Genomic DNA, 13,823 nt, shown 5'->3' on the forward strand with positions numbered 1-13,823 from the left:
GGAAGAATTTCAACCAATTGCTAAACCTAACATGCATGGCCTTTTTATGGATCTTTTGATTGACACTTATGTGTTCATGTTGGGTGTATAACATTTGTGTGAAGAATAATTGCCTACATAAGAGTGGTAGAAAGGTGATTACTTTATAAATTATGTAGGTAGTTATTTATAATGTCATATGGTTTTAGGATAAAACTTATGCGACCTTGTTAAATTTTGGGGAAAAATGTTCTCATTGTATTTTTCCCATTCACAATATTCGACCACATTACAATATATATAAACAATAAGAATATCTAATCCTAATATTCCTTAATATCTCAACTTCCTAAAATCTATCACAATAACTCACGTACTTCCTCCGTTCTTTTAATATTACACCACTTGTCTTGGGTGTTGTTAAACGTCGTTTGCAAATTACAAGGTGACGCTCGCATTTTTTACTTGAATTTCCTAATTTGCCCCTCGGTTATAAATACTCGGGAAACTCACTTCCGAAACTCACAAGTCATTTCACAACCTACACACTCTCTCTCTAAAATTTTCTCACTCTAAAAAAAAGGTCAGAAATTAAAAAAAAAATCAGAAATTTTTTTTTCATAAAAAACCCCAAATTTTGAAAATCAAACAAAAAACAACGAACACCACCAATCAAAGGTTGAATCCGGCTATGGCGGACCGGCGACGCATAAGGCTGACGTACGGTGGTTGCGGGGGCGGCGTTAGTGGCGACGAGCAGGTTGGTTGTTGTTTAATTGTTTCTGATTTTGAAAAAAAATAAAAAAATTCGGAAAACCCAGACTTCAGCTTGAAAAATCCAGAAGTCTAGGGAAACTTCCGGAAATTTCAGGCGGAAGTACCACATCCGCCTGAAATTTCCGGAAGTACTTCCGCCTGAAATTTCCGGAAGTTTCCCCAGACTTTCGGATTTTTCAGGCGGAAGTCTGGGTTTTCCGATTTTTTTTTTGTTTGTCGATTTGTTTTTTTTTTCATGTTTTTCGTGATTAATATTTTTGTTTTTTTTTTTATTTTTGAGTAATATAATTTTTTTTATTTTATTGTTATTGTTATGTATATGTTTTTTTTATTAATTTTGGAATTTTTGTTTCCGCGTGATTATTGATATGTAATTTTTTTTGAGTAATATAATTTTAATTGTTTTTATTGTTATTGTTATGTGTAATTGTTATGTATTATGGTTTTTATTAATTTTGGAATTTTTTTTCCTCGTGATTATTGATATGTATTTTTTTTTTGACTAATATAATTATATTGTTTTTGTTGTTATTGTTATGTATTGTTGTTATGTAATTTTTTCGTGATTAAAATTTTATAAAAAATTGATTGAAATTATTATTGTTGTTGTTGTTATTACCATTGTTATTATTGTTGTTGTTGTTGTTGTTGTTGTGTTGTAATGTTGCCGATTTTGTGGTTTATTATTGTTTTGATTTGGTTTATTGTTATTGTTGTCAAATTATTATTAGTTATTATTGATCCTTGGTAATGTTGTTATTATTGTTTATTTGATTTGGTTTATTATAGTTTTGAAATGATATTTTTGAATTTGAATGTTAGTGATTCAACTTTGATATCATAGTTGTGTGTGTAAGTATTAATGAAATCTGATTTTGTACTTATTTAATGCAGATTGAGGGTTTGGGTGCTCGACATGCAAGATCAAGACGTTTGAATGCATCAGTTAGGAGGGAGTTAGGTGGTGCAGGACCTTCGGAGGCACCGTTTCATCATGAGCAGCAGCACGGGTCTGCTGGTACTTGGTCGGGGGAGCATCAGTCAGATGGGAGTGCCCCCATGTACTCGTCGGGTAGAGTGCCTTCATCTGACGATGAGGATGATGAGCGAGCTAGTCATGCTGATCGAGATTCAGAGTACGACCTTCAGGATTATCGTACTGTGTATAGGGCTCAGCATGGGGGATTTGTTGGTAGTAGTGAGCCAGTTCAACCTTCTACCAGCTCATCAGAGACATGGGTAGTACAAGAGCCGATGCCAGGTGGGCCTGAGGATGGTACTGTTATTCCTAGTTTTGAGAGTCACGTGGCTGCATATATATGGGGTGGGCAGGAGCGAAATGTTCTGTGGTGTTTGAGCAGGACACAGTTGTGTTCTGAATTGGGTAACTGGCGAGGTCGTCTTGCGCAGGAGCACCTGGAACTGATTGATGGCAGTGGTCTATCTCACTTACTCGGGATCATGTTCAAGCGATTTGACTTGCCCTTGATTTCTGCTTTTGTTGAGAGATCGCAGCCAAACACGAACACGTTTCACATGCCATTTGGGGAGATCACGATCATGTTGCATGATGTGTATCATATTCTAGGGCTTCGTGTTGATGGTTCCATGGTTTCCACTACTCCTAGCACGGACGTTTTACGGGACGCGTGCTTGATTACCATGGACATGACTGCGGAAGAGCTGAATGAGAAGTGCGGTACTAAAACCGTATGACAGGGTAGTGGGGTGCTGCCTGAGAGGATAATGGAGTCGACCTTGGAGGCGCGGAGGCCCTTCAATGTCCATTAAAGGGCGTACTTGTGGTTAGTACTTGGCGGATGTTTGTTTTTGGACAAGAGTGGAAACCGTACTCTTTTTTCCTTCCTCAACGAGCTTTTTGTTGAGGATGTTCAGATTAGTGAGTACTCCTAGGGTTCTGTTGTGCTAGCATGTATCGGCAGTTGGGTACAGAATCACGAAAAGATGCTGATTCTATCGCTTGTTGTCTTACGCTTCTGCAGGCGTGGATCTACGATTACTTTCTGTGTTTTCGGCCTCAGCAGGGGACCTTGACCAGAGAGCTTACTGTTCCTCGTGCGTCTGTTTGGGATGTCGGATCGGGGTGCCCCAACAAGAGCATGGAGCGCCTCCTTGCTTTTCGTGCTAGATTGGATCATCTGACTGACAATGAGGTTAACTGGCTACCGTACGGAGTTGATCCAGCACGACGCGTGCCTGCTACTCTATTATCGGCTGCATCCAGTACCGTAGCATCATTGAGCCATATATGCCTGATCGAGTGGTTCGACAACTTGGATACGTACAGGGCATTCCACAAGCCATCATCAGGCCTGAGAAGGCAAAGAGACCGACGAACTTGAAGATGTATCGAGTAGACTTTCTGCCAGAGATGACATCTGTGATGTGGACTCGGTTTGTCCTTGGTGCGTCTTTCAGTGTGGTGTTAGGTCCCCTTAGCAGACTTGGTGGTGGTGCTCCTACGGTCGGTCCTGGTTACATGCAGTGGTTGTACCGATTTTCTCATCCTCGTGTTTCTCCAGTTGCGTCATCACATGGGAGTCGCGCACTGCCAGAGAGAACTAACATGGATTACGTAAGTACTTGTGTTTTTTGGTACTATAATTATCACTACAAATACTTGTAATTTGTTTAATATGTTGTTTTTTTTAATTGTAGTGGATGGGTCGGTCCATGGAGGTTATCAACAGGACACTAAAGTAATATCCGAGCTTGTCGCGTGATACAAGAGCAATGGTTGAGGCACTACGAGCTGATTGGAGGGCGATGATGGGGTTGTGAATTCCCTGTTTATTAGTTTTTTTTAGTTGTACGCATTTCGTTTATTTGCTCTACATTCGGCATGTATTTTAAGAATTGGAATATTGTTTTTGTGTGGTTTTAGTTGAAACTTTGTTTAATTCAAAATTTTTATTTACATTTTACATATCTACAGCTGTTCACAATAAATTAATGTACATAAATGCGTTCATTATCTAATTAACGCATCCCACATGTTCCTTCTAGTTGCATAACGCTGATCCCAACCGTCAACACTTGGCTCGTGGTTCTCGGTCCACCAACCTGCAATCGGGGGAAGAGGTGAATTTGGTGCAAGGTCAATACAGATAAAATGTGAGCCCCCAACTGTAGCGATCACAAACTCTCGTTCAGGTGCAGTGACCCCCCTTCGTGCCCGCAATGGTAAAATTGTGAGGCATGGGTAGTAGCAAGTTGATACGGTGCCAACACCAAGAATAATAACCATTGCGTTGAACCAATTAGCAATAGGAAATAAATCTTGAATTGCAGCCATCCAAAGACTGGAATCAACCGCCCCACCATTCCATCTAATTCGCTCCACATTGATCCCAAGTCTTCCAAGCCCGTAAATCCTCTCGTACAGGGATGGATAACCAAGGACCTCGTTTGCTATTGTTTCTCGAGCATCATACCATCGTCCTTGATCACCGAAGAAGCACTCGGCCACACAAAGAAAGCCGCAGTTACCATCGCCGATGACATCCTTCCATCCGGTAATGTAAGGCAACATCGGTCTTGGAAGCATGTGTCGATAACGGCTTTGGCTAATGTCACATGGATCTTCTGCACAAATTTAGGGTTCAGTTATTAGTACAGTAAATAATGAAATAAGTGAAAATCACAATAGTCAATCTTACCTGTTTGGCGTGCACCACGTGTAGTGTTCTGGCGGTTCACATGTTCAAAATAACAAGGATCACGTCTTGTATCATTGTTTTTCGTTGACCACGAACCTGGTGGTTTACAGCAGGATCTCCGAGGTCAGAATGATCCGGATGCAATTCTCCTTCAATGATGCGAGATACGTTTCAAAGAACAGTAGGATCACTATCGATTACCTCATCCATCAGAGAACGAAAATGTGCGACGTCCTCGGCCGAGTCATTACCGAACACCGGTCCATCATCACCATCACCGATAACTAAGGTCTTCCAGAACGGGTGAATTTGCCTGATATACAAGCCTGTCCCTGCAGCTAGAGAGTCATGTATCTGGCAAGAACAGGGAAAACTGTGGGTCATCACGCATTGAAAATCCACATCGCTCATACACCTGATAGCTCAGCTCCTTCATCCTTTTCGTCTCGTCATCGAGAACCTTCAAACAATGCTGAAACACCTTGTCGTTAATACGTGATAGTGGAAATTGTCAGTACTTCTGACCTATCTTCGACCTAGAAGCCTACAAACCGTTACGAATTGTAATGATCTGATTACCAATGTGGCAATGAACTCGGGCCCATACGGTATCCAAAGAACCTGCACATTACAAAAAAAAAAAAACCGTTATGATTTATAACAAAAATAACTACAACAAAGTACATACATGAACTACAACATCCAAACAACAAACCTGTCGAGAATTCAAACCACATCTTCACGGACGAATGTTGTCTCTCAACTCTGCAAGTGCTGGTGTTGCCTAGATGTAGAACTTGGTTTGTCCAAAATGTCACAAACTTCGTTTTATGACAAAGCCATGTTCTCTCAATATATTGTATCACCGTTGGATAACTTGCCCACCGATCTTTCATTGTATCTACAGCAACATCATAATCCTCCTCGGTTGCAGCATCCATGATACGTTTCCATTTCCCATTTTTGAAAGTCGCACCGATCTTCTTGTTTTTGAACATAGCAGAGACCTGAGCCTCCACATCTTTGTTAATGTGCCATCGACAAAGTAAGTGCGGGGTCCCTGGAAACACTTCCCTCAAGGCCGCACATAGCCCAAGCTCACGGTCTGACAAGAAAACTGACGGTTCCTTATTATACCCAATCAAGTCACTCAATCTCTGCAAAACCCATCGATAGCTTGTCGTGCACTCGTTGCGCATGAACACGTAAGCAACGAGGAAATTCTGATTTTTCGGTGTCACACCAACTATCTCAAAGAACGACATCCCGTATCGGTTGGTCTTGTAAGTGGAATCCATACCGATCACATATGGGTATGTCCGAAAGATTTCTACCGTGACTGGGTGCGCCATAAAGGCGTGCTGTAATACACCTTCATCATCAGACATGACCCAGTAAAGATACTGACTCTGTCTCGCCAAATGTAGAAATTGCTGAACAACTCCTCTCCCGTCAGACATCTCTGATCTCAAGTCATTTCGACAGTTGTAAATGTGTCTGATGTTTGGATGATCATCAGATAATTGCTCGGCAATAGTCCCCATGATGTTACGCGGTGCAACCTTAGACTTCGTCATGTCATGCACAACCTGCTTTGCATCCGGGCTCAACCCACTAATTTTACGATGCCCCTCTGGATACGCAATCATTGGATGGTTGTGGGTCTCAATTTCATCATTTTTTGCCCGGATAATCCAACTGTCGGTGATGAACTCGTAGTATATCTTGATGTAGAAAGGACAACCATTGGCTTTGGTTTTTGTGTCCTTCCGAATTGCGTTCTCAAGATCTCTCAGCTTACTCCTGTGTCCCCAATCACATCTCAAATACCGATATGGTCGACCATCTCTGGTTTTGTTGAAAGACGATTTCACCAAAATAAATCCCAGATTTATGGCAACAACATCCGCCCATTTAACTGCATCCTCAAACGTTCGAAAAACCGTGTCTGTCACAAAATTTGCACTGTAATTCACAACGTCACCGCCTTCTTCAACCTCCGAATCCTATAAACATACATGACAAACAAAAAAAACACGCCAAGCTTAGTATTTTAAGAATAATATTAATAATAAGAATAATAATAATAAGAACAATAATAATAATATTAATAATAAGAATAAGAATAATAATAATAACAATAATAAGAATAATAATAACAATATAATAATAATAATAATAATAATCGTAACAACAACAACAATAACAATAATCATAATAATTTTACAATAGTAAAAAAAAAACAACAACAACAATAATGATAATAATAATAACAACAATAATAATATTATAATAACCATGAAAATAATAATAATAATAATAATAATAATAATAATAATAATAATAATAATAATAATAATAATAATAATAATAATAATAATAATAATAATAATAATAATAATAATAATAATAATAATAATAATAATAATAATAATAATAATAATAATAATAATAATAATAATAATAATAATAAGCAAAAAAAAAAAACCGCCCAAATATTCCGGATCTCCTATGGAGGATACGGAAATTTCAGGCGGATCCTCCACAGGAGATTCGGAATATTTGGGCGGATCTTCACAAAGAAAAAAAAATAATTTCAGCAACTTACAAATTCTTCCGACGAAGCCTCCGGCGTACGATTGTCGCTGTCGTTCATTGTCCAACACCAGTCGCTACACCTTGCTTATTTTTTCCCGTAAATAGTTTAAGATTTTTGGTGGTGGGCACGGGATTTTTGGGGGTGCATGATTTTTTAAAGCCAAGTGGTGGGCTCGGGATTTTTTTAAGCCAAGTGACAAGGTGGTGGAGCCTTATATAGGCCAAATTCACATAAGGGCAAAAAGGTCATTTCCTCCAAAAATGGGAGCGTCACCCTGAAAATTGGGAACGACGAATAGCTGTTCACCTTGTCTTTTAAGGAAATTTCACAAATAATATCGCACCATTTCCATTTTATGACAAAAAATATCTCTGTTCACTCTGCAAATACCCAACATGCCCTTACCTTTTCACACCTATTCTTTAGTTTATGTTTACATCACATGGACACTTTATTATTTTTACCTTTTTCTCTTCCTTTTTCCCACTACCAAAATTATTGTGTCCAACTTGTATGGTGCAATAATAAAAAAACGGAGGAAGTATATCTTTTCACAATAATATCTCATATGATATTATGCATATCATAATATACATTCCTATCTCAATAAGCCTCATATATCTTGTTTGTTCCTTATTGTATGAGAAAGTTCTTATTGTGTGACTAGTTTAGAATTAAAAATAAGAAATAAAAACCCTAAGAGGACATTTGGTTCGCGTAGGGGAATCGGAATGGAATGAACAAAGAGAATGAAAGAGAATGGAATGAAAACCCATTCCATGTAGTGTGTTGTTTTAACAATATAAAGGGAATCACCCCCACCATAGCACCACCACAAACACCACCATAGCACCCCCACTAACACCACCACACACACATTTTTCCTTCACTTTCTCACTTCTCCAGCCATCCCACCGCCCAGCCATCACCTTGTCGGAATCCCCCGGAGCCCGTCGCACCTCCCTTCCCCCGAAAATATCTCCCCCTCCCCAGAAAACCTTCCCCTAATCCCTTTCACCTTTCCTTCTCCTCTGAACTAGCCATTGCCGTCAATTCCAAGCTCATAAACCCTAATTATTCATCATCAATACCCTCCAAATCCCAAAAAACCCCAATTAAAAAATCCAACAAATTCTCGTTTTTCTTCTATTCGAACTTTGCTCAATCGAAACAGGGGAAGCGATGGCTGACGAGTGGTCGGGGAAGGTTTTCAAGGGATGGGGGAGGTGCGACAACCTCCGGAAAGGGGTGAGGGAGGTGCAAACAGGGGCAGTGAGTTCTGACGAGGGGTTAGGGAAGATTTTCGAGTGAGGTGCGAGCTTACCGGAGGTCGGCGAGTGGCGGAGAAGGGACGACGATGGCCGGGGGAAAAGCGATGAGGTGGCTGGGTGGTGGTTGTGCGGTGGGGGTAAGGTAGAAGGGTGGTGGCTGGTGTAGGCACGGTGGTGTAATGCTGGCTAAGGAAAGGGAATGGAAAAGGCTAGGGTGGGTGGGGAATGAACTTAGAGGGATTTGGGGGAATGAAGGGGGTAAAGGGGATTGGAAAAGTGGCCTAACAAACAACAACAAAGGGAATGATTCCCGTCGATTCTCATTCCCTTTGTTGAATACCCCAACCAAACGGCCCCTAAAATGATTCATTGTCTTATTCAATAATTAAGTTGGGAATATTTTTGTAATTTGACTTTTTCATTAGAATATCTTTTTTAATTACATTAGAATATAAAAAAGGCATTCAATAGTCACTTTTATTATAGTTTTTTTTCCTTCTTCTATTTATTTCCGAATTATTATAACTGTCATCTACAATTGGCTTGGTCTGGATTTTGGATTGGTTTTATCGGTATTGTATGGGTCTTCTCCTACCATTATTAGTCTAGTATGCAACTATGGAATTAAATTTTTTCTGTATTTCCCCATTTCCCTAGTTTGGATCGGCAAACTTATACATACATATTGTATGTGGGACAAACGAACACTACCCTTTGTTTATTTAATTTACCTATTTTAATATTTTACATTATTCACATACTCTACCTTTTCCAACATTGATAATATATGTATATATACTAATATACATAATTTTTCTTAAAAAAAATCATGTGGCCGGTCTTATTATTAGAATTGCCTCACACAATATATAGTTCAAATATTAACTTTTTATAATTTTTTGAGAATTAAAGATATAAACTGTCTAAGTGCACCACCCCGGTTCACATTACCAAAAACTAGTAATCGATTGTATTACTCAATGTTTAAGGCTAAGAATTGGCAAAATATCCATAGTGTGTCCACATACTCAATGGTCTGGCTATATTTGGCAATATATTTCAAATTTTCAAGCACCTTACATATATTGTAGAAAAATTTAAGTCACCTTTGATGATTTGAATTGTTTGGCAAACACTTTAAATGATATTAAACTTCTAATATAAACAGATCAAATGACTTTTCAACACTTTATCAGTTTCATCTAAAACTTTAAGCTCCTCTTTAGAAATCTTTGTATACTACCTTCGTTAACATTTAGTTGCAACTTTGGGGGTGAACACTGATTCCAAGGCAAAATTTTCAAATTGTGATTAGTAAAAGCTTATGCATGTGATAATGTGGAGAGAGAAAGTGTGGGGACCAGCTTAACCCCTAAAAAAGGAGGGACTGTTTCCCGTTTTTTTATGGTGGGATTATTTTCTCTCCTCTTTCCCTCCTAAAATTTTGGCCACTTTTAAAATTTTCAAACTTTTCACAAATTATGGGATTTAAAGTTTCCCTTCATTACAAAAGCACGGGTTCAATAATAAAGGGGCATATAAATATAGCTACCCCTTTCAGTTTTTTTTCCCACTTCTTCTTTCAAGTCTCCACAAAAATTTACAGATCATGTATCCCAACAAATTTAAGTTAGCAGAATATTACATACCAATAGTTTTAAACCACTAAGAAAAAAAAAAGCCTTCATTACTCCATCTGAGCTTTGGCAGCATTCTTCCAGTTCAGCACATCAGCAAAAAAAATCCCTTTCTTCTACACTTGTATTCTGGAAAAAAAAAAAAAACACACACACACACATATATGGTAGAGGAAATTGAGGATGGGTTTTTCAGCATGGAACAACTACTAGATGAATATATGCATGAAAATTCAGATTCTGAGGCAGAACTAGAGTTTATGGCACAAGGCAAACATGAGCCTATTGTACGAAAACAAAAGCCAGAACTTACAATGGCAAAGAAAAAAGAGATTGTTGATGAAATGCTACCACTTATGCATAATGACACATTACCAAGGGGTGCTTTAGCAAGATTTGCAAGGCACTTTGGGATTCACAAGTCAACAACAACAAGATTATTTAAAGAAATATGCAAGCAATTGGCTGAAGGGACTGTTATTGATGTCAAGAGAAAAAAATTAGGCAAGTGTGGCAGAAAAGCAAGGCAGTACACAGAGGAATGGTTACAATCAGTGCCATTATACCTCAGAACAACTGAGGGAAGTTATGCTGGTGCACTTGGAATTTCTCATGTCACCCTCCACAAATTGGAAAAAAAGGGCATTCTCATAACACATACAAGTACAAACAAGCCAAGACTGACATCAGATCACAAGATAGCAAGGCTTAGGTGGGTTTTGTCATACATACAACCAGCAACAACAACTACAAATCCAACCTTTGAAGACATGAGCAATGTGATTCATATTGATGAAAAGTGGTTTACATAAATCCGGAGACTAGAAGATTTTATCTTCTGCCCAAGGAAGAAGATCCATACAGATGTCAACAATCAAGAAGGTTCAAGATAAAAGTTATGTTCATGGGCATGATTGGAAAGCCCATGTATGATGCACAAGGCCATTTGGTTCATGATGGGAAATATGGAATATTCCCCTTTGTTTTCCAGCAAAGGGAAAAGTAAAAAAAAGTAAAAACAAATAAGCTGGAAAAATTGAAACAAAGGCAAATCAAAATATAAACAGAGAAGCAATTAGGGAAATATTGCTGAACAATGTGATACCAGCCATTGTAAGCAAATGGCGTGCAAACATGCCAAAGGATGTGGTTATCCAATGGGATAATGCCAGGCCACATCAAGTGCCACAAGATGAAGAATTCATTGCAGCCACTACTCAAGGGGGGTTCAACATCAGAATTGTATTCCAACCAGCACAATCTCCTGATTTAAATATGATGGATTTAGGTCTGTTTAGAGTAATTCAATCCTTACAGTACCAATCTTTTCCTAAAAACTTGGATGAAATGATAGAGAAGGTCAAAGAGGCTTATGATGCATTTCCACCAATTGTCAACAAGTATACTTGGATAACATTGCAAACATGTATGGTTGAAATACTCAAAGAGGAGGGAGGGAACAAATACAAGATTCCACATATAGGGAAGCATAAACTACAAAGAATTGGGTTGTTACCAGAACAATTGGAGGTCAACCAAGCCCTCATAAACCAAACAGTCAACTACCTCAATACCATTTTCATCCACACAGATCAGAACCAGGAAGGAACTCAGAACCAGCAAGGAACTCAGTTAGAAGTGGATGCAGATTAGAGATAAAGGTGGGAGAATAGCCAACAGGGACTGCCACACATAACCAACATTTTGTTGATACAATGGGTTTGTAAGTTATTTTAATTAACTTTGGTTATGTGTACTTTTGTATCTTGTAAGTTTTTGTCTAAGGCGGTCATGTTAGAAGACATTTTGTGAAGGGACTCAATGTGTAGCTAATTTAAAAGTGGTATAAAGTCTTCTTAGTAGTATTTTGTATGAAATTCACCTTTTCTTTTTTTCACATTTACAAACATTCATACATTACTTGCAAGTAACATTGAACAAAGGGGTGGATAATCCATCAGAGGGTGTAATTTTTTCTAACAAAAAAAAAAAAGCCCAAACCATGTTACCTCAACAGTAAGTGCACAACACTTAAACTAGAGCAAACCATAGTTTGGACCATTTTTAATCAATTGAGTCCCTTCATCATTTGGATTAATAATGGGCATGGAAATCTAAAATAGGGACTCATTCCACTAGGGACAAATAACCAAAAAAGGGACTAATTAGGAAACAGGGAGGGACTGAATAGGAACTAGGGAGGGACTCAATGCACTGAATAGGCAACAGGAAGGGACTGAATAGGCAAAATGGAGGGACTGAATAGGCAACCAAAAAAGGGATTGAATAGGCAACAGGGAGGGACTCAATGCACTGCATACTGACTTGCAAACAATGTGTTCTCTAAAATATTGTCATAGAGAACAACAAGTAAAATTGCTCATACACATCATTCATCAATAATAGTCCCTTATATGCAAGGCATCAGGCTTCAGGCAACATTGATCATGCATTAAAGATTAGGCAACATGCATTCAAGAGCAAGCAACTTAACAAAAACGAATAGGCAACATGCAACCACAATAGTAGGAGACTAATTCATCAACATAATCTACCAACAAAGGCAACATCAGCATAACCTACCAACAAAGGCAACATCAGCATAACCTACCAACAACATCAACATAACCAACCAACAACAACAGCAACATCAGCATAATCTAATCACAACAGCAACAACAACTTAATCTACCAACAACATTAACAACGACCCTGGTTGTTACTGGCATCCATTGCCATTCACACCAACAACACTTCACCAATCAACCCAGCACATAAAAAAATATAAGATAAAATAAATAAAAACCGAGAATTTAGGGATTAGAAATTGTTGCCCAAAGCAGGTCAATCAGTAGGAAGGTCAAATTTCATTCGCTTACTCTCAGGCGCATCATCAGATTCACCAACAGTAGGGGGGACTCATGTTTTTCATCATCATCGTAAATTGGTGTTATCTTAGCACCAATCCCATACATTCTTCTCATTTGTGCAGCAGAGACCCTAGGAATCATCTTAGGATAGTAGTTAGGTTTGGGTCTGGTAAGGGACTGCGATTTGGGTTTTTTAGCACGACCCAACCCAGATTTTGCACCCATCTCAGAAACAGATGCGGATCCTTTTGAACCACCCGAAATCAAACCACTATTGTCCTCAGAAAAAGTACTGAATTGATGTGAATAACAACCCAACCCAGACATTTTGGCCACCTTAACAGGTTCGGATTTCATTTCCCCTTCCCCAAAATTCGAGGCAACCGCACTTAATTTGTGAGCGGCTTCCTCATCTTCAATAGATCTGAGTACTTTACCAATCGCAGCGAAGGTTCGTTGGTTGAAAATTTCGCCACCTTAGCCCAACATAAAGAACTAATTAGGCCAGGAAGCCCGTTGTTCAAAAGCTCCGATGAGAGCATCTATGAAACCCTACTCAATTTCGTCGTCAGTCGCGAATAAGGCTTCGTGTAGTGGGAGTAGATCCATTCAAGAAGGAGGAAGAGAGGAGAGAGAAGGAGGCAAGATCGATTCAAGAGGAGAGAGAAGGAGGAACAGAGGAGAAAGAAGGAGCTAAGATCGATTCAAGAAGGAGGAAGAGAGGAGAGAGAAAGACCCAAGTGAGGCAGATGAAGAAACTTCAATAACTAGGGTTTCAATTCTGATGGTTGTTGATTTAATTAAAGGCATTTAATTTGGTAGGTGGGAGAATGATTTAATTTTTGGTGGGAGTTGTTAAATTAGTGGAATCAGATTAGGATGCTAATGTGATTTAACTAATTGCCTAAGTGAATGTTTAATTTTTTAAGTAAGGGTAATATTGACATTTTAACTAAAAATACTTACTATAAGTGGAAATATTTGGAAAGGTTGCAACTAATAGTAAGCAA

The sequence above is a fragment of the Chenopodium quinoa genome, unplaced genomic scaffold, assembly GCF_001683475.1.
Source record: "Chenopodium quinoa cultivar QQ74 unplaced genomic scaffold, ASM168347v1, whole genome shotgun sequence".
Classification (NCBI taxonomy): Eukaryota; Viridiplantae; Streptophyta; class Magnoliopsida; order Caryophyllales; family Amaranthaceae; genus Chenopodium; species Chenopodium quinoa.